We start from the raw sequence: 21,106 nt of genomic DNA on the forward strand, positions 1-21,106 counted from the left end.
ATGTGCCCCATATAAGCTGTGACTTTATTCCTTCGATAGTTAAGTAATGTAATGAGATGTTGAGAATTAGAGCAGAGGTTCTGGCAAATGTTTAATAGAACGGAGGCTCTAGTAAAGGTTTTGACAAAGGTATAAGTAGAGTATTGGTTCAACCAAAGCCCAGTATGAGTGAAATCCTTATCTAGGAAAGGATGGGTTACTAGAATTGGTCCAACTAAGGTTATAAAATTGAGGTGACTTCTTTAGGGGAAATGGATATAGAGGAGGAGTAAGAAGTGACAGAAAGTAACCTAAGAGATAGGTAGTCACTGTTAAGAGACTCCCCCTCAGGAGAGGAATGGTTAAGCTGAGAGAGCTTGACCAGGGAATAAGTCAAAGTTGAAAGACGTCTCCAGAGAGTAATGGCTAAGAGTATGGTAAGCTAGTAAGGAATAGGAGTCCAGACCCTAATAGGGAAGCAGGGTGACAACCTAAGCCTCGGGTGATTAGTTAAAGGTGCCTGACTAGAATGCCACAGAGTAGAGATGTTTTAATGATTAATGCCTGCTGTGTAATATGGTCACTTTATTATTAGTATATGACCATAGAAATGAATGGTTAAAGGTACAGTAAGCCAGTCAGAGGTATAAGTTAATACCCTAGCAAGGGAACCGAATGTCAACCTAAACCCTAAGTAATAGATGTAACCTCGATAGAGGCAAGGTAACAGGATAAGATGTTTAAGGTTTGTTCAAATCCCTTGAATAGAGGTAGAAATCCCCTAAGGGATAGTGAACCAAGAGGGATAAAGACTAGATGATAATGAATGAAGAGTCAATGATGACCTTGGTGCCTGACCAAGATACCATACAGTAAGGTGAGTAAATTTTCCCTGTGTGATGTGATGAGGGTATGGTAATCAATACCTGACCATAAGAATGTTTGGTCAAGAGGTAAAGAAAGTTAGAAAGAGTAAAGTCAGACAAGATCTCTCTTGAGGTTAGAGATGAAAAGAAATGAATAAGAACATGATAGTGGGTGGTTGCACTAGGAACTGATACACACAGAGATAAGCAAGTTCTGATGATACCTAGAGATCGATAATGCTTAGATACATGATAATGTTAGGGACTAAACAGTATTCTTTTATGTCCCTAAGGTATCTGAGAGCATGAAACCATGGCACTCAGGCCATTAAGGAATCCAAGAGACGAGATTCCTATTGATAGATGCCACTGCCTACACGATTGAATAATCTAGCGGAGAGGCTCCCTTTAATGGGGATATGGTATTCGAGGAGTGTACTCTAGCAGAGATTGCATATAAGGGGAAGTCTTAACCATGAAGTACCTCTCTAAGATTTGGAAGTGGTTCTCCTAATCAAAGCGATATTGCTTTAGTAAGAGTAAGCTATCCTCTAAAGGAATGAAAGGGAAATAAGTGGTTGAGTTGACAATGCTCTGGTAAGAGCAATCTGTCCTCCCACAAGAAAAGTAGAAGCAGCTGAGATAAGGCATGGGACGAACCTTACCCCAAAGAGAGAGTAAAACTGGTTAAGACAATAGAAGCGTGATATGCAAACAGATGCTCCTTGAGCTTAATAGGGTACTACGGGATACTGAAAGATAATGAGAATATGATGATACAAGTCCTCTCCTTATGCTGTCTGAATTGTTAAGAGACAGCTAATACTGCAAAGTACTAAGACAAGGCAGGCTGGCATTGATACAATGGCAAGTTAATGGGCTTTAAAGATGAGCTAGTGCCTAGGGATTCGAAAGGCACAAGGAAAGGAAAATGGCCTAAGGAAGCTAAAAATAAGGGCTAAGGAAATATGGAAAGGCTAAGAATTCTAGAGTTGACGGAAAGGATTGAGTAAGGCCTAAGAAGACAATAATGATATCTGTGATCAGTCTTGGGGAATAAACAGACAAGTTACCTACTGAGTAGAGGTGATTTATTTTATTATTTAGTCCGGTGATCTAAAGTCTCCCAAGGATAGGAAAATGGCTTAAGTCGAGGAAAATTCCAGGGTCACAATGGATCCTGAAGAGGCTTATGGTAGAGCACAGTAGCTCCTGAGGTCATGAAAGACTAAGCCTAAGAGAAAGTGACTGAGCCATAAGAACAAGAGTATAGTACCTCTTTAGGAAGACTATGACCAGGGATGAGTTTAAGATACTAAAATCTCCTTCAGTGGTGGACTAATATAGAGAGAGTACCCTTGACGTGTTCCAGACGCCTTTATTGTTGATTAGACTGAGCTCAATTCTATTCTAGTCAATGAAGGAAAGAAAGGAGATATGCCCTTAAAGTAAGGAGAAATAGCAGGGTATACCGAAAAGAATAGATAAAAGCGATAGTAAGAGAACCCAAAATGCCATGGTATAGAAAAATACCATGAAAACAGGTACACTGTCGTGGTATTATTATGAAAGAATGAGCCTAAAGTATAGAAAGAATGTGAGCAGTGGTGACAAAATGCTTAAGAGCAAAGGCCATGCTTATGTAAGTGACAGAAAAGTATAAAACGACAAGTCATGTAAGTATGGAGCCTAGGGTTGAAACCTGGAAATGAGGTATAATGAAAAGTTGAAGAGGTCAAAGTGAAGTATAGGTGGGGACATTCCCCTCAGTTAACCTCTCATTAAGGGTAAGAATAGAGATTTGACTCAGAATTTTGAGGATGAAATTCTTTTGAGAGGGGAAGAATTGTAAAATCCCAATTTTTGGGCCAGAAAACTGGATTTTTACTCGATGAATAGTAAAAATCTGAAAATCGGCGTTTTCATGGATTTTTGAACCCAAGACCATCCAAGGTGGTCTAAAATGGTTTTAATTAAACCCTAAGTGGATCCGATAGTAAGGTGTGATAGAAGACATGAGAAGTTAAACCATTAGCCTCTTGGTGATGGGGGATGAAGCTTGAGCTCAAGAACTTAATAGGGGAGTGTCTTAGTCTAAATTTGTGCTTAAACTTATATTGAACATTTCTAGATTTAGAAATTTCTGTACTTATGTAAGAATTGATTTATGATTTGTAAATCTTGTGTTTAGACTATTGTAATATAATTGTATTAGATGTTGTTTAATGTTGAATTATCTATATGAATATATCAGTTTTGAATCCTTGTGGTCATTTGATTGTCAGTAATATCTAATAATTAGTTTGCTTACTTGGTATTCTATGGTTGTTGATTGGTAGTCTGAGAGCATTTGCATCATCTATTTGTTTACACTCTAAGTAAGTCTTAACAATATTTTGAAAGGTGTTGATTAACTTTGATTAAAGAGAGTTTTCATTAATTAAAACATTGGATCCAAGTGATTGGGTAGGGTTTTTCATCAAACTTAGAGATTTCTAAACTCCCATATTAATTTAAGAGCAAGAAATAGCTAAACCTTCATCATCAAGAGTCTATTTCATTATACTTTCTTACTTAATCCAAATCATTTCTTCATTTATTTAAAAGACCAAAAAGATCTACTGTTTTGCATTTTGTCTATTTTGCACCACTGTTTTATAATTCAAACGCCCTTTTCCTTACCCAAATTAACATGTTTTTGATAACCAATCTAAACTAGGATTATCAATAAATCACTCCTCGAGAAGAACAACTAGTTACACCCTATACGGCATTATATGGTGCAATCACTTTCTTGATGACCCAGAAGGCGACAATCTGGCCTAATCAATGGCACCATTACCGGGGAGCCAAGAAATTGGTTCTCTAGTAATTGGTTTTCAATACCATTGTGATTTGGATTGATTCTTATTCAGCTTTAGTTTTTAAACTTAAATTTTGCATTTCATAACATAAAAATTTTTGAGAAATAGAAACAAATATCTTATTTTTCTATGCTTTTGCGTTTGCACTCTTGCATAGCATTTTGCATTTGTTTACACTTGATCCTGAGTGTTTAACCACTTGCTTGAAGGTTTTAAATTTTGTGCATAGTTGTTAAAGCATTTGGTTGAAAAACTTAGTGAATTCTTTAAGGTTTTTGTGAAAGCAGCTTTCTGTGACTTGACCTCGTAACTTCAGTTTCTCACGTCGTGACCTCAGTTGTTCAAGTCATGACTTGACTTGTGTCTTATCATGACCTTAGGCTTTTGGTGCTTAGTTTTGCTCTCGATTCACTCAAATTGCGATCTGACTTGTGGCTTGTTACGACCTCATTTTTCTTTTAGTTCAAGATTGCTTTCTGTGCACTCAAGTCACAACCTAGATATCCCATGTCGCGACTTGAGTTGGTTTTTTACTAAAAATTTTCTAAGTGTCCAGACTTACTCTTTTGGCATAGCTTTGCTTTCTACACATACTTTGACAGTGTGTAGCACTTCACACACCTCAAACTCACTGAGCATTATTTGAAATTATTGAGTTTGCCTCAATTTTGAGCTACACACTTGGTAAATACCAAAGTTTTGATTTTAACTCTCAAACTCTACTTATGTGTGAACTTTAAGTGATTGTATATGCCTAGAGTGCGTAGAAGCAGGAGAGGTAGAGACACAGCACCTCGTAGCCCACTTACTTACAAGACCAATCCCATTCATCTAGTGAGAGTGAGGAATTAGAGGAGGAAATTATGGCTGAAGTGCCTCCTAATAGTGCTAATGGTGGGAATACGAATGACAATCATAATAGACCTAATAATGGTGGTAATGAGGGGTAAGGAGAGAATAATGGTCAGAATAGGATTAATGGGCAACCTAGGGGTAGAACTATTAAGGAATTAATTCAATCTAATGGAAATATTGATCCTATACCTGGTGCTTTTCCTACTTTTAATGTAGATTTTGAAATTAAGGGTTAATTGATTCACTCAATGCCTAAATTTCATGGCCTTGCAGGTGAGAACCCATACATGTACCTCCGAGCCCTTTACATGCAGTGCATGTCTATGAAACTAATAGGGGCAAGTATTGATGATGTAATGTGGAAAGTATTTCACTTATCCCTGGAGGGCAAAGCTGAAGAGTGGTACATGAATCTACTGCTCTATGTGGATAATGCATATAAATCAAGGACTAGTTTGAATAAAGCATTTTTGGATAAGTACTTCCCCTTTATGTAGATTTCAGCCGCCTGTAAGGAAATTTTAGCAGCTATGCAAGAGCCTTTCGAGTCATTTTTCAAGTTTTTGAGCAGATTCCAAGAAATGCTGACCCAGTGCCCTAGTTATCAAATCCTTGAGGAGTACTTGGTATAATATTTCTACAACAGGCTATTGACATACGATGCACAAGTCTCAGATGCCGCTATGAATGGATCCATAGAGAGTACAGAACCATGAACTGCATGGGAACTAATAAGGACTTTTGCTCTTAATAGACAATATGTAAGCTTAAGGGATCCAAGGGACCACAAAGCTGAAAGGGATCCACTGTTGGTCAAGTTGGCCCAAGAGATGTCTAAGCTTGCAAGTACCATTAAAAGTCTCTGCTCAAACAAGCCTCAGTCCCTTGCTTTAGTAGCTACAAGCTGTGGGGTTTGTGATTTCCTGATGCACACTACTCTAAATTGCCCCGAGCTGGTTGAATAGGTAAATGTGATGTACCAAGGAAGAGATGGGTAATATTAGAAAAGAGACCCCTACTCAAACACTTATAATCCTGGTTAGAGAGACTATCCAAATTTTAAATAGAGTAGGGGAGCAAATAGGCTAAATCAATTCCAAGGTCATTAATTTCACTATACTAGGGCCTCCTTAAGTAACTTTCAAGACCCTTCAATAGCTACAGTGACCACCTCACAAAATACTATGGTACCTCAACAATCACTAATAGGGGATGATACTTCACAGCTCTTGAAGAGCATGGCTGCACAAATGACCAACATAGAGGGGCAAATGAAGGAGAGTGATGACAAGTTCATCTCTATAACCACCATTTTGCAAGGAATGCAAAAGGATAATTCAGATGTGCACAAAAAGCTAGAGGAGCTCACCTCGAAGAACACTAACATCACTAGTTATTTGACCTAACTTTCCAACACGGTCAATGACATATAAGCCAAAAGTGGGGGCAGTGTTCCTCCCAACACGGTGATTAACCCCAAGGCCCTTAATACGAAACCCTTAAGAAGTGGAAGAAGGGTTCATTTTGAGGGTGAAAAGGTAAATGAAGATGAATCTGAACAAGGTGTAGAAAGCCCTCCACTTGCCCTGATGAGATTGAGTAAATCTAAGAGTTCAAAAAGAGAGGAGCTCATGATGAGGACAAGATCACAAGAAGACCCAAAAGAGAAGGTGACTTGAGTACATGATGAAGTACCTCATGAGGCTAGCTAAGGGTGTAAGGACACTGTGGAAAGCTCAACTTATAAGGGTAAGCACAAGCAAGAGAAAGCAAAAACTAGTACATAAGAAGCCTCTAAGCCTATAGGTAAGGAGGTATGCACAAGGATCTTCCTTTTCCTAAAGCTTACTTTTCTGGAAATAAAAAGTTTGATTCTGAGTTTGCTAATGATACTTATACTTTGTTTAATAAAATGGAAATTAATGCGCCTATAATTCAATTCTTGAGAGGGAACCCTAAATATTTCAAATTATAAAAGGAACTATGTAATGACAAGCAAAGATTTAGGCCCCTTGAGAAGATTCAGGTGAGTGCTAATGTGTCATGCCTTTTTAAAGCTGAATTACTGGTTAAGTGTCAAGATCCCAGATCCTACACCATCCCTTGCACCATAGGAAAAGTTCATATTAAGGGAGCATTGTTAGATCTATGAACAACTATAAATGTCATGCCTTGGTCGGTTTACTTAGCTTTAGGGATAAATGGCCTTGAGGACACAAGTGTAGTACTCCAACTAGAGAATAGGTCTATTAGGTACCCCAAAGGAATCATAGAAGACATTCTAGTTCAAGTTAAGGACCTAGTCTTCCCTATAGAGTTTTATGTTTTAGATATGTCAAATGAGCTTACAAATGAAAACACTCTAATTCTGGGGAGACCTTTCATTCAGACTTCCAAGACTATCATAAGCATGAAACATAGTTGTATCACAATGGAAGTAGGAGACCATGTTGTAACCTTTAATATGAATGAAGTTATGCGGTATCCCTTTGATAATTTTGTATCCATGGGTTTAAATGCCATTGATTGAGCTGTTGAGTAAGTAAGGGATGAACATGAGCTAACTATGCATGATGGGTATAACAGGAGGTCACCTAAATTGATTGTTTCTTTTCTTGAATCATCACATGAATCCTTTGAGCTAGACTCATCTTTGAGTGCCTATAATGAATATTTCAATTCACTTTCTTCTATTTACTTATTTTCAAGTTCTTACGGGAGTGAGGTGCCATGCATTACTTCTCTAGAAATTGATAGCATGCTTTCTATTTCTTAAGATTTTTCTTTTTCTTTAAGTTTTGATTCCATTTCTTCATTCATGAGTGATATTTCCTGTGGCAAGGACCTTTAGCTAATTTTACAGGTGCACAAGATATGATTGATGCTATCAGTAGAGTAAAATTCGAGGAAACCAGCCTCTGTGACATGAGGTCACCACCTAAGGAATCCCAAGTCATGACTTCAGATCAACCTTCTCAAGAAGGTGGCCTCTGTGACGTGAGGTCATGACCCCTCAGAGTACGCATTCGTAAGCGTTATGGTTCAAGCAGGTCAAAATACAAGCCCGTGGATTAAAAATTTCAACATAACTACTTAGATTACTATTTACTTTTTAAATTCAGATTTCAAGTCCAATTTTGAAAAATCATAAGTAATTCTATAAAAATCATATTGAGGTGCTCTAAAATTCTACAGAAAACTCTTTGAAAGCTCTTTAAGGGAAAAATCTAGAACTTTCAGATTCTGCACCTCAACTTTAAAAATTCATATCTCCTTGTGTACAAGTCCAATTGAGGTGATCTACTCTCATTTTAAAGCTTGGGATATGTCTATAAGTGTGCTAAATCTCGTGGCTAAACTCTCTCATTTGGTAGGTCAAAATGGAGCTACAAACTCACTGCCCTAGGACCTACATTTTATCCTTTAACCACTCTTTACTTTAATTCTTTTTATTTCTTTGACATACATAACTTGCGCTTACTCTTTCCCATTCTTTCTCATACATTTCTATTCATGTCATAAATATTATAATTAAATACATGGTATCATTGGCATCCATAACATAGTTTACAAAATAGGAGAATTATACATTCATCAATAGTCTCATCTATTAACAAGAATAATTCTCTGCTTACTTCTTCTTGCTTCTCATGCCATTATTGGCCATCGTTAATTGACCTAAATGATTGGTTAGGGAGGGGTGAGATTCAGGAGAATCTCAATAGCAAATATTACCACATACATGCACAAGATGGATGGTAGTATATGGTATGTAGTTTTTCATAAACTTAAGTTAAGTAGTGACATGCCATCATGCTTTATGCTTGATATAAAAATGCATGGCTATGGGAACATATTAGAAACAGTATTTTTAGCAACAATCATCATGTCACAATATCATTCAAACAACAAATACAAACCAACACATGAGCATACCACATCAAGCACATAAAGGGTAAGTTCACTACCTTGCACCTCAAGCTTTCCTCTTGCTTTTCTTTTGATTCCCTTGACTTCCCAACGACAAGGGCTTTCAGTCCAAATCATTAAACATCCTCTTGGATGTTTCAAGGTCCTAAACATAATCACATGGGTCATACAATCCATTAGGACCAAGAGATTATATAAAGTTCAAGACTAACCTTTTTGAACCTAACCCTTTTCTCTTAATTTTGGATTGATGTTCTAGCTTTGTAAAATTATTTCCTATCATTTTGATAAAATTTGGGCAGCACTTTCCCTTAGGAAAATGACTTCCCAACATCATCAAACTATCATAAAATCAACATATAACTACCATAAACCAACATAAAGAAGTTTGGAAGCCTTACCTTGGTTCCAAGTCACTTCCCCTCTTTAGAATTCTTCTCTTTCTCTCTCTAGTTTTGATTTTGCAAGACTTTCCCTTCTTAAAATGGTCTTGAAAATGAACTATGGTTAGGGGGTATTTATAGGCTTCATACTTTCCATAATACCACACATGCTCTTCTTGAATAAGAGCTCATCTTAGCCCTCCATTCAACCACCCTTCCATGTGTACACATCTTAAGCAACATAGACTAAGAAGATGACAAGTGTTGTGGTGAGTCATGGCTTCAAGAAGCTTGTAGATGCTTATAGAGATTTCTAATTCCCTCTAGGTTCTTTTATACTCTTCTTGGTTGCTCTTGATTCTTCTAACAACTTGAACAATTCCTTTCGTGTCCATTCATCAACTTGGCATTAAAATAGGGAGGAAATAAATAAAAAATTCGTGCAAAAATATTTCCTTAATTATTTCTTCACCTATCAAGCCAATCTTGTATCGTATCGGATACTTTTCGGGTCCTGACTTACCCTGTACCACCGTGACAACTTCTTAAAATTCTGGCCAATAAAAGGTACATATATGGTGCCATCTTAGAGAAGCATAGATGAAAATAATTAGCTCTATTGAGAGGCTACTTAACCTTACTGAGTCACGCAGTAGAGATTTTACTATAACGGGTAGACAAAGGGCTGTCTAAAATATTCCCGAACTGCGTTTTGATTTTTATGCTGTTCATAAATATCTTCTGTTAACTCAACATGATGACTTGTAGGTGTCATGATTGCATTTAGTGACTCAGTATGATGACCTGTAGGTGTCATGATTGCATTTAGTGACTCATCATGATGACTCGTAGGTGTCATGATTGTCTTTAGATATTTTCTTGATTTTGTCTCCTATTTAGGGGATAAAAATTATTTAATATTTGATTGGAGCATTTTATTCAATCCAGAGCTCCAAAAATTCATCCAAAAATATCATAAAATTCCTTCAATTTCAGAGAAAATCTATGAATTTTCTCGGATCATAACACAGACTGTAAGTATTTCCTTTTAAATTTCCCGTATAACGCCCTTTTTCAGCATAACTGTATTTTAAATATTCTTAAAGCCATTCTGCTGGCTTTCAGGGATGAGACTAATTTTATAATTTCCTATAGTCTATTAACTCCTGAATCCCTATTTTTACTTATATTTCTGAGCCTCCTGATGACTCAAATAATTAAATCTCGCTTTATACCTTAAAATGAGCCATAATCTTAAAAATTCATTTAAAGTCAATCCAAGGGCATTTTTGTCATTTTTCTTTATATACAGGCTTAACATGCCATTTCTCATTTTCTGGGATTTTTGGGCATAATTTTCATTTTTGCCCTTCTCAGCTCGAAACTTTACAAAATTATGATTTTGCCCCTGGTTCGGCTTAATCCCATAATTTACCTCATTGAAGCCTCCAATATAACCTTTGACCTATACTCATCTCAACTTCTCATTCTTGGGCCTTGAGACTTTATCCAAGTCTCTAACTTTCTCTCCTCTTAGTCCCGGGAAACTTTCCTTTTGCAATTAAGTCCTCGGGAATCCCTCTGTCCTTCCAGGGAACCTCTGGGACTCTTGCCATAAGGGGTCAGGTAGTCTGCTCATTTCAAGCTAATTCTGGTACTTCTAGGCCCAATAGTCAGGATGTTACAATTCTCTCCCCTCTCAAAAGAATTTCGTCCTCGAAATTCCAGGTCAAACCTCCATTCTTACCCATAATGAGAGGTTCACTGAGGAAGATATCCCCACTTATACTTAACTTTGACCTCTTCAACTTTTCATTATACCTCCTTGCCAAGTCTCAATTCTGGAATTCATACTTACATAACTTGTTGTTCTATGCTTTTCTATCACTTACATGAGCATGGCCTTTGTTTTTAAGCATTTTGTCACCACTACTCACCTTCTTCCTATACTTTAGGCTTATTCTTTCATAATAATACCATGACAGTGTACCTGTCTTCATGGTATTTTACTATACCATGGCATTTTTTATTCTTTTAATACTATCTTTATCTATTCTTTTCGGTATATCCTGCCATTCCTCTTTACTTTAAGGGCATATCTCCTTTCTTTCCTCATTGACTAGAACAAAATTGAGCTCAGTCCAATCAATAATAAAAGTGTCTGGAACAAGTCAAGGATACTCTCTCTGTATTAGCCTACCACTAAAGGATATTTCTATATCTTAAACTCATCCTTGGTCATCGTCTTCCCAAAGAGGTACTATACTCTTACTCTTATGACTTAGCCACTTTCTCTTAGGCTTGGTCTACCATAACCTCAGGAGCTACTGTGCTCTACCATAAGCCTCTTTAGGATCCACTGTGACCTTGGAATCTCCCTCGACTTGAGCCAATTTCCCATCCTTGGGAGACTTTAGATCACAGGAGTGAGTAATAAAATAAGTCACCTCCACTCAGCTGGTAACTTGTCTGATTATTTCCCAAGATTGATCACAGATATCAGTATTGTCTTCTTAAGCCTTACTCAATTCTTTCTGTCGATTCCTAGAATTCTTAGCCTTTTCATATTTCCTTAGCCCTTACTTTTAGCTTCCTTAGGCCATTTTTCTTTCTTTGTGCCTTTCAAATCCCTAGGCACTAGCTCATCTCTAGAGCCCATTAACTTGCCATTGTATCAATGCCAGCATGCCTTGTCTTAGGACTCTATAGTCCTTGCTGTCTCTTAACAATTCAGACAGCATCGGGAAGGACTTATATCATCATGTTCTCATTATTCTTTAGTATTCCATAATGCCCTGTTCAGCTCAAGGAGCATCTGTTTGCATATTACGCTTCTATTGTCTTAACCAGTTTCACTCTCTCTATGGGGTAAGGCCTATCCCATGCCTTGCCTCGGCTGCTTCTACTTTTCTTGTGGGAGGACAGATTGCTCTTACCAGAGCATTGTCAACTCAACCACTTACTTTTCTTTTCATTCCTTTAGAGGATAGCTTACTCTTACTAGAGCAGCATCACTCTGGTTCGGAGAACCACTTCCCAATCTTAAAGAGGTACTTCATGGTCAAGACTTTCCTCGTATGCAATCTCTGCGAGGGTACATTCCTCGAATACCATATCCCCATAAAAGGGAGCTTCTCTGCTAGATTACTCAATCGTAAAGGCAGTGGCATCTATCTATAGTAATCTCATCTCTTAGATTCCTTAATGGCTTGAGTGCCATGGTTGCATGCTCTTGGATGCCTTAGGGATATAAAAGAGTACTGCTCAGTGTCTCACAATATCATTATCTAAGCATCATCGAGCTCTAGGTATCATCGGAACTTGTTTATCTTTCTCTATGTATCAGTTCCTAGTGTAATCATCCACTATCATAGTCTTATTCATTTCCTTTCATCTCTAACCTCAAGAAGAATCTTGCCTGACTTTACTCTTTCTAACTTTATCTACCTCTTGACCAATTATTCATATGGTCAGTTATTAATCACCATACCCTCATCACATCACACAATGAACATTTAATCACCTTGCTGTGTGGTATCTAGGTCAGGTACCTAGGTCATCATTGACCCTTCATTCATTAAATCTCTGTCCCTCTTGGTTCACTATCCCTTAGGGATTTCTACCTCTATTCAAGGATTTGAACAAACCTCAAGCATCCTATCCTATTACATTGCCTCTATCGAGGTCACATCGATTACTTAAGGTATAGGTTGACATTCGATTCCCTTACTAGGGCATTGACTCATACCTCTGACTAGCTCACTATACCTTTAACCATTCATTTCTATTGTCATACATTAACCATAAAGTGACCATATTACATAGCAAGCATTGATCATTAAAACATCTCTGCTGTGTGGCATTCTAGTCAGGTACCTTTAATCAATCACCCAAAGCTTAGGTTTTCATCTGCTTCTCTATTAGGGTCTAGACTCTTACCCCTTCCTGGCCTACCATACTCTCAGCCATTACCCTCTGAGAATGTCTTTTGACTTTGACATATTTCCCGGTTAAGCTCTATCAGCTCAACCTTTCCTCTCTTGAGAGGCAGTCTCTCAAGTTACTCTCTGTCATTTCTTACTTCTCTTCTATGTCCATTCCCCTTGGACAAAACACCTCAATTTCTTAACCTCAGTTGGACCAATCCTAGTAACTCGTTACTTTCCTAATTAGGTTTTCTCTCATTCCAGGCTTTGCTTGAACCAATACTCTACTCATACCTTGGTCAAAACCTTTAACAGAGCCTCTGTTCTATTTAAACAATTGCCAGAATCTTTGGTCTGATACCAAAAAGAAACATCCTACCTTTAACCCCTCAGATTACACATTCGTAAATGTTATGGTTCAAGCAGGTCAAAACACAAGCCCGTGGATTAAAAATTTCAACATAACTACTCGGATTCCTATTCACTATTTAAATTCAAATTTCAGGTCTAATTCTGAAAAATCATAACTAGTTCTATAAAAATCATATTGAGGTGCTCTAAAATTCTACAGAAAACTCTTTGAAAGCTCTTTAAGGAAAAAATATCCAATTGAACTTATCCTTGCCCAATTCATACAGTTTAATCAATAAAGATTACTGTTCATTTGGTAAAATCTGAAACTTTTAAATTCTATGCCTCAACTTTGAAAATTCGTATCTCCTTGTGTACAAGTCCAATTGAGGCGATCTACCTCTCATTTTAAAGCTTGGGATGTTTACTATAAGTATACCAAATATCGTGGCTAAAATCACTCATTTGGTAGGTCAAAAGAGAGCTACAAACTCACTGCCCTAGGACCTACGTTTTATCCTTTAACCACTCTTTACTTTAATTCTTTTTATTTCTTCGATATACATAACTTGCGCTTACTCTTTCCCATTCATTCTCATACATTTCTATTCATGTCATAAACATTATAATTAAATACATGGCATCATTGGCATCCATAACATAGTTTACAAAATAGGAGAATTATACATTCATCAACAGTCTCATCCATTAACAAGAATAGTTCTCCGCTTACTTCTTCTTGCTTCTCATGCTATTATTGCCCATCGTTGATTGACCTAAATAGTTGGTTAGGGAGGGGTGAGATTTGAGAGAATCTCAGTAGCAAACATTACCACATACATGCACAAGATGGATGCTAGTGTATGGTATGTAGTTTTTCATAAACTTAAGTTAAGTAGTGACATGCCATCATACTTTATGCTTGGTATAAAAATGCATGGCCATGGGAACATGTTAGAAACAGTATTTCTAGCAACAATCATTATGTCACAACATCATTCAAACAACAAATACAAACCAACACATGAGCATACCACATCAAGCACATAAAGGGTAAGTTCACTACCTTGCACCTCAAGCTTTCCTCTTGCTTTTCTTTTAATTCCCTTGACTTCCCAACTACAAGGGCTATCAGTCCAAATCATCAAACATCCCTTTGGATGTTGCAAGGTCCTAAACATAATCACATGGGTCATACAATCCATTAGGACTAAGAGATTATATAAAGTTCAAGACTAACCTTCTTGAACCTAACCCTTTTCTCTTAATTTTGGATTGATGTTCTAGCTTTGTAAAATTATTTCCTATCATTTTGATAAAATTTGGGCAGCACTTCTCCTCAAGAAAATGACTTCCCAACATCATCAAACTATCATAAAATCAACATATAACTACCATAAACCAACATAGAGAAGTTTGGAAGCCTTACCTTGGTTCCAAGTCACTTCCCCTCTCTAGAATTCTTCTCTTTCTCTCTCTAGTTTTGATTTTGCAAGACTTTCCCCTCTTAAAATGGTCTTAAAAATGAACTATGGGTAGGGGGTATTTATAGGCTTCATACTTTCCATAATACCACACATGCCCTTCTTGAATAAGAGCTCATCTTAGCCCTCTATTCAACCACCCTTCCATGTGTACACATCTTAAGCAACATAGCCTAAGAAGATGACAAGTGTCGTGGTGAGTCATGGCTTCAAGAAGCTTGTAGATGCTTCTAGAGATTTCTAGTTCCCTCTAGGTTCTTTTATACTCTTCTTGGTTGCTCTAGATTCTTCTAACAACTTGAACAATTCCTTTTATGCCCATTCATCAAGTTGGCATTAAAATAGGAAGGAAATAAATGAAAAATTCGTGCAAAAATATTTTTTAATTATTTCTCCACCTATCAAGCCAATCTTGCACTGTATCGGATACTTTTTGGGTCTTGACTTACCCTGTACCACCGTGACAACTTCTTCTTAAAATTCTGGCCAATAAAAGGTACATATATGGCGCCATCTTAGAGGAGCATAGATGAAAATAATTAGCTCTACTGATAGGCTACTTAACCTTACTGAGTCACATAGTAGAGATTTCACTATAACGAGTAGATAAAGGACTGTCTAAAATATTCTTGTACTGCGTTTTGATTTTTATGCTGTCCATAAATATCTTCTGTTGACTCAGCATGATGACTCGTAGTGTCATGTGCCTTTAGATATTTTCTTAGATTTTGTCTCCTATTTAGGGGACAAAAATTATTTAATATTTGATTGGAGCATTTTATTCAATCTAGAGTTCCAAACATTCATCCAAAAATATCATAAAATTCCTTCAATTTTAGAGAAAATTTGTGAATTTTCTCGGATCATAACACAGACTATAAGTATTTCTTTTTAAATTTCCCGTATAACCCTTTTTCGGCATAACTAGATTTTAAATATTCTTAAAGCCATTCTGCTGGCTTTCTACGGATGAAACTAATTTTATAATTTCCTATAGTCTATTAACTCCTGAATCCTTATTTTTGGTTATATTTCTGAGGCCTCCTGATGACTCAAATAATTAAATCTCGCTTTATACCTTAAAATGAGCCATAATCTTAAAAATTCATTTAAAGTCAATCCAAGGGCATTTTTGTTATTTTTCTTTATATATAGGCCTTAACATGCCCTTTCCCATTTTTTTGGGATTTTTTTGGAATTTTTGGGCATAATTTTCATTTTTGTCCTTACCGGCCCGAAACTTTGCATAATTATAATTTTGCCCTTGGTTCGGCTTAATCCCATAATTTACCACATTGAAGCCTCCAATATAACCTTTGACCTATACTCATCTCAACTTCTCATTCTTGGGCCTTGAGACTTTATCCGAGTCTCTAACTTTCTCTCCTCTTAGTCCCGAAAAACTTTCCTTTTACGATTAAGTCCCCGGGAATCCCTCTGTCCTTCCAGGGAACCTCTAGGACTCTTGCCATAAAGGGTCTGGTAGTCTATCCATTTCAGGCTAATTCTGGTACTTCTTGGCCCAAAAGTCAAGATGTTACACCTAAGCCCCTTGCTGCAATAACTGAACTTCAAACTTCAATAGCTCCATCAACGTATGTTTGGAAACTTTGGTTAAAGGCCCAACACTCTCTAACTCAACTTTTAATCATTCACACTCTAAAATTACACTATATACTTTATGATTCTTGAACAATCTAATCTCTAATAATGATTTAGGTATGGAGGTGAGCCAGCCCAAGATTATTGCTGCTGTAGACCAACTTAAGCTTCAAGCAACATCTGAGGGAACTGAGGCAAGTGTGATGGATCCAAATGAGACGGACAAGTGCACTTCCCAAGGGTCAACAAAAGGGAGTTTTAATGTTATGATCTTGTTATTTTGGATGGATTCTAAGAATTTATGCCTTAGTATTCGTTTTGTAATGAGAATTCTATATTTAGTCTTGTGAATTTGATTGGTGTTCAATCAAAATTTGGTTTTGATTAAGTATGGTGCCTTGTTAGCATAATTAGTTATTGTGTTCAAGTGTATTACCATCGCATCAATCCTGCCAAGTGTGCATTTGTGAGAGTGGTTAGTTGTGTTGGAAGGTTTCTAAACTGGTTAAGTTTGGTTTTCAAGTAAACTACCACCATAATTTGAAGTGATGAAGGCTTAATTAATTCTCCAAGGGGCATTTTTATCAATTAAGTTTACAAACTATCCTTTTGATTGCTTTCTTGCATTGTTGTTTTAATTCACTAGAGGAAAAAGACCAAAAAGACTTTTCAACTTTCTATTTGAGTTCATTGAAATTTAATTCAATTTTAGAATCCCCTCGATTTTATCTTTTCATATGGTTCTGTCACTTAGATTGCATAAGAACAAGTCAGGCTTCTCGAAGTGAACATGACCTAGATCGTGCCTCTATAGTGCATTCCTATCCAAAACTAATCATTTTTGAGAGCCCATAACGACTAAGCCTTCATCAAACTGGTGCTGTTGCCAGGGAGCCTATCACACCTTATGATTATATTGACTTAGGTTCCTTTCAAAATCATTTTAGACCACATTGGATGGTCTTGGGCTCACTTTTTACCATTAAAACGCTAAATTTCAGATTTTTACTGTTCATCGGGGAAAAAAATCCAGTTTTTCTGCCCAACTTCAAAAATTCATAACTTATTCTACAAAAATCTAATTGGCGTGATTCAAAATTTTACTTAAATCTCTTTAAGTCTCCTTTCAAGGAAAAATAATCTCGTTGTCTAATTCCTTATGAGAAAGCATCAGGCTTTTGACAAAAGCAACACTATCCATTTGCCAAAAACTTTGGTTCCCAGATTCTGACCATTAATTTTGAAAACTCATTATAAATAGTATACTAGGTCATTTTTAACGTATTAGCTATCAATTTGAAGCTCAAGACATTATCTTTCATCATGCCAAATTTCATAATTAAACGCATTCGGGAGCATAATCAAAAATTTACGTGAACCAGTCAGTGTCAGTGTGCTTCCAGCACTGTTAGTTTAATATTTACATAACCAAAATGAGCTCACGAATTTTTGTGGCTAAACCCCACAAATTAGCCTTCAATCTGCAGCTTTCCCTTGGAGGATTCAGGCCCTAAAATGTTACATTATTTTTGGGGGATGAGATTTTTGAAAATCCCAGTAGCAAATTAACCAACTATAACACCAAGCAAGCATCATTATTATGCATGATCATATTAGCTACTATTGGTGAACTAACATGCTTATCATTTGGCAAACTCAAACATGCAAAGGCCAAAGCAAGATATTACAAAGAGCAGCCACATAACAATCAAGAAAGCTCAACCACAATAATAGTAATTAACCATACAATAATCAACAATGCTAGTTAGTGGTAGTAGCTAGGTTTAACTTACTACCTTGCTCCAAAAGTCTTAGCTTTTCTTCCTTCTCCTCTTTCCCTTGACAAATATCAAACCCTAACCATGTAATCCATCAACAAAGGCAGCCATAATCATTATTCAACCATGAAAAGGCAAGAACATACATCAAAATGATTCTTGAACCATAAAGTTCCCTCCTTTGTTCACTACTTTTAGATTTGGTTCTTTTAACCCTAAAAATCACTCCTTAACTCAACCCTACATGGATTTTCATGTATATTCCAAAAATGGGCTTAGATTTATGAAAATAAAATTTCTTCTTCAGCCACACATTGACCGAACCACTAGAGGGTTTAAACCAAAAATCACAACTTTGCTTTAAAGCTTCTAACATTTGTTCCTTTTAGTCTACCCTACACCATTCCTCATTTTAAGCATCATGGAAGCCTTAAAACAATGAAAAACTCATCCTAGGGTTCATTTTCTCACTTGGCCGAAATGGAAGCTTAAGAAAACAACCATAAAAATGCTTTAAAACAACTTAAACTCACTTGCAAACACTAGGATCTAGCTTGTGTTGTTGTGTCTTAGCAAGTGTGATGATAAAAAATTCTTTCCCCTTTTTATTAATCAGTTCGGTCAACATCAAGAGAGGGAGGAGACGGATTTTTAACCATAAAAAGGAAAGAAAGCAAAGTAAGAACACCTCTAGAACTAAGATCTAACCTTGAAAGCTTGCTTGAATGATCAAAGGTGCTCCCTTTCTTCTTGTTTTCTCTCAAACTCTCTGTTTTTCTCCTATTTTCTCCCTTGGCCAAATTGAACATCTGAAAATGGGGAGAGAAGAGCTTGATTAATGCTTCAAAATATCCCAACCACCTTCTTTAATGATAGTCCAAGTGTCATTACCCTACTAAGTCTTGATTCCTCTTTCCTAATTAACATAATTCCAAATGAAATTAATTACTAAAGTCAAGATCCTCTCCATTTATGGAATGACACTTGGCTAATTCAAATCTTCTCCTTCAAGAGCTTGACACATGGCTTAATAGGATCCCTTGGATTTGCAAGACACTAATCTTGCTTTATCAGTATACTTTAGGCTCTGAGTTTAACTTCTTTTCTATAATTACAGTAGCTTAGCCTCTGTAATTATTTTCTGTCAAACCCTTAATTTATTCTCCTCATTATTATCTTCCCAAATTGCCCTGTTTGTCTCAAAATTAATTTCCTAATATTTAAATATAAAGGAAAATTAATTTCCTTCCCTTTAGGGATTTTTCCACTTTTCACATTTATTTGGAAAAATCTTGGGCACTTGAGGGTCTTCATTTAATTCCATAATTCCTTATAATTCCTTGGGATCTCATAGGAATTTTCTTGGAATTTTATTTCCCTTAAAAATATTTATTTAGAATTTTCCAAATAAAATCCCTTAATTAGCCTAAATAACCCTTTAATTCTCTCATAATTTCTCTAAGGGTAATTTGGTCATAAAACCAACTTTATAATTTTATATAACTCTCAAAGGATATTATCCCTATTTTTTCTTAATTTTCCAAGGCTCGGAAATATTTTTCCTTATTTACATTTGACCAATTTTCCTTAATTAGTCAATTTCCTATAATTGGCTTGGAAAATTATTGTGATTATTTTCCACCAAAATCCTTTGACTTTTCCTTATCATTTCTAATCCTCAATAATTTGAGAATATTTCTTATCTCTGATTACCATAATGTTGGATGTGACAGAGCCATTGATTTGGTTCCTCATGTAATTTTGGTGTTACTTAAGTGTTGAGCTTAGGTTCAAACCGTGTAATCGAGGCTGTCTAGTAGTTGCATTTGCATTTCTTTTGTCTTAGAGTCTTTAGGGTTGAGCATAGTGTTTTTTTTTTTTGAATAGAAAATTTTCAAAAACTCATGATTTCCTTCAAGTTTTGCATTTGCATTTCCTTTTTTAGTTCGTTAGATTTCTGGCATCAACACTGTGGTTACTAACTTGGTTACTGTAATTTTTTGATCTTTGTGTCACTTCAGTACTTTCGGTGTTGTTAGTGCTCTATTTTGCCGTTGCCCTGTTCTACATTCGATTCTGTCAAGATTTTTAGTCATGACCAACACTTGCCTTGCCGCGACGAATTGTCATTCCTTTTTCTGGGTTTGCTTCAATGAAACTTTTAGTCGCAACCAAATCAAGTTTTGCCGTGACGAAAACCCTTTTTAAACTAAAAATTTGTTTCTAAGTCTTGGCTACTACTTACTCACTCCACATTTTATTTGAGTGTATAGTTATATTCATTCATCATTCATTCATACCCTATGCTCTTGCACTCTATTCACTCATCTATTTTATTTGAATTGCTTTGTGCACAAGGAATTTTTGCATCTCTTGACTGTGCATGCAAAGAAGGACTGAACCTTTAGTGCCTTATCAACCTGAGTTGAAGAGACATTTGAGGAGGTTGAGGAGAGAGCGTAGGATAACAACCATTAATCCCCATAATCCTGACCCACCCACTGGTGAAGAGGAGGAAAACCCAGAGAAAACACTCATGGACAACCTGATCATGGAAGGCATAGGTGGTAATGGGATGAACTAAAATGACATTAGGCAAAATGAACCAACTGGGGGTAATGGGTTGAATGGCAATGGACATGAGGAAGCCGGTGAGAATATAGGATTCAATAGTACTAATGGGCCATAAAGAGGGAGAACCATTAAAGACCTTACTCAGTCTGATGCTAATTTTGAACCTTTGCCTGGTGCATTGCCTATTTTTGAAAATGATCTTGAACTTAAAGGTCAATTAACACACTCACTTTCTAAGTTCAATGGTTTGTCAAGTGAAAATCCATACACTTATTTGAAGTATCTCCATATGTAATGCTTGTCTATAAAGCTAACTGGGGCGAGGATTAAAGATGTGCTTTGGAAAGTTTTCCACCTATCTTTAGAGGGGAAAGCCAAGGAGTGGTATATGAATATGCCATTATATGTAGACAACCCTTATGAATCTTGGACTACACCAAGGAGAGCTTTTGTTGACAAATACTTTCCATCTACTAAGATCTCCACTGTTAGGAAGGAGATGTCTTCTGCTAAC

Source organism: Neltuma alba, unplaced genomic scaffold, assembly GCF_004799145.2.
Source record: "Neltuma alba isolate B1F8T4 unplaced genomic scaffold, ASM479914v2 tig00010329_pilon, whole genome shotgun sequence".
In the NCBI taxonomy this organism is placed as follows: Eukaryota; Viridiplantae; Streptophyta; class Magnoliopsida; order Fabales; family Fabaceae; genus Neltuma; species Neltuma alba.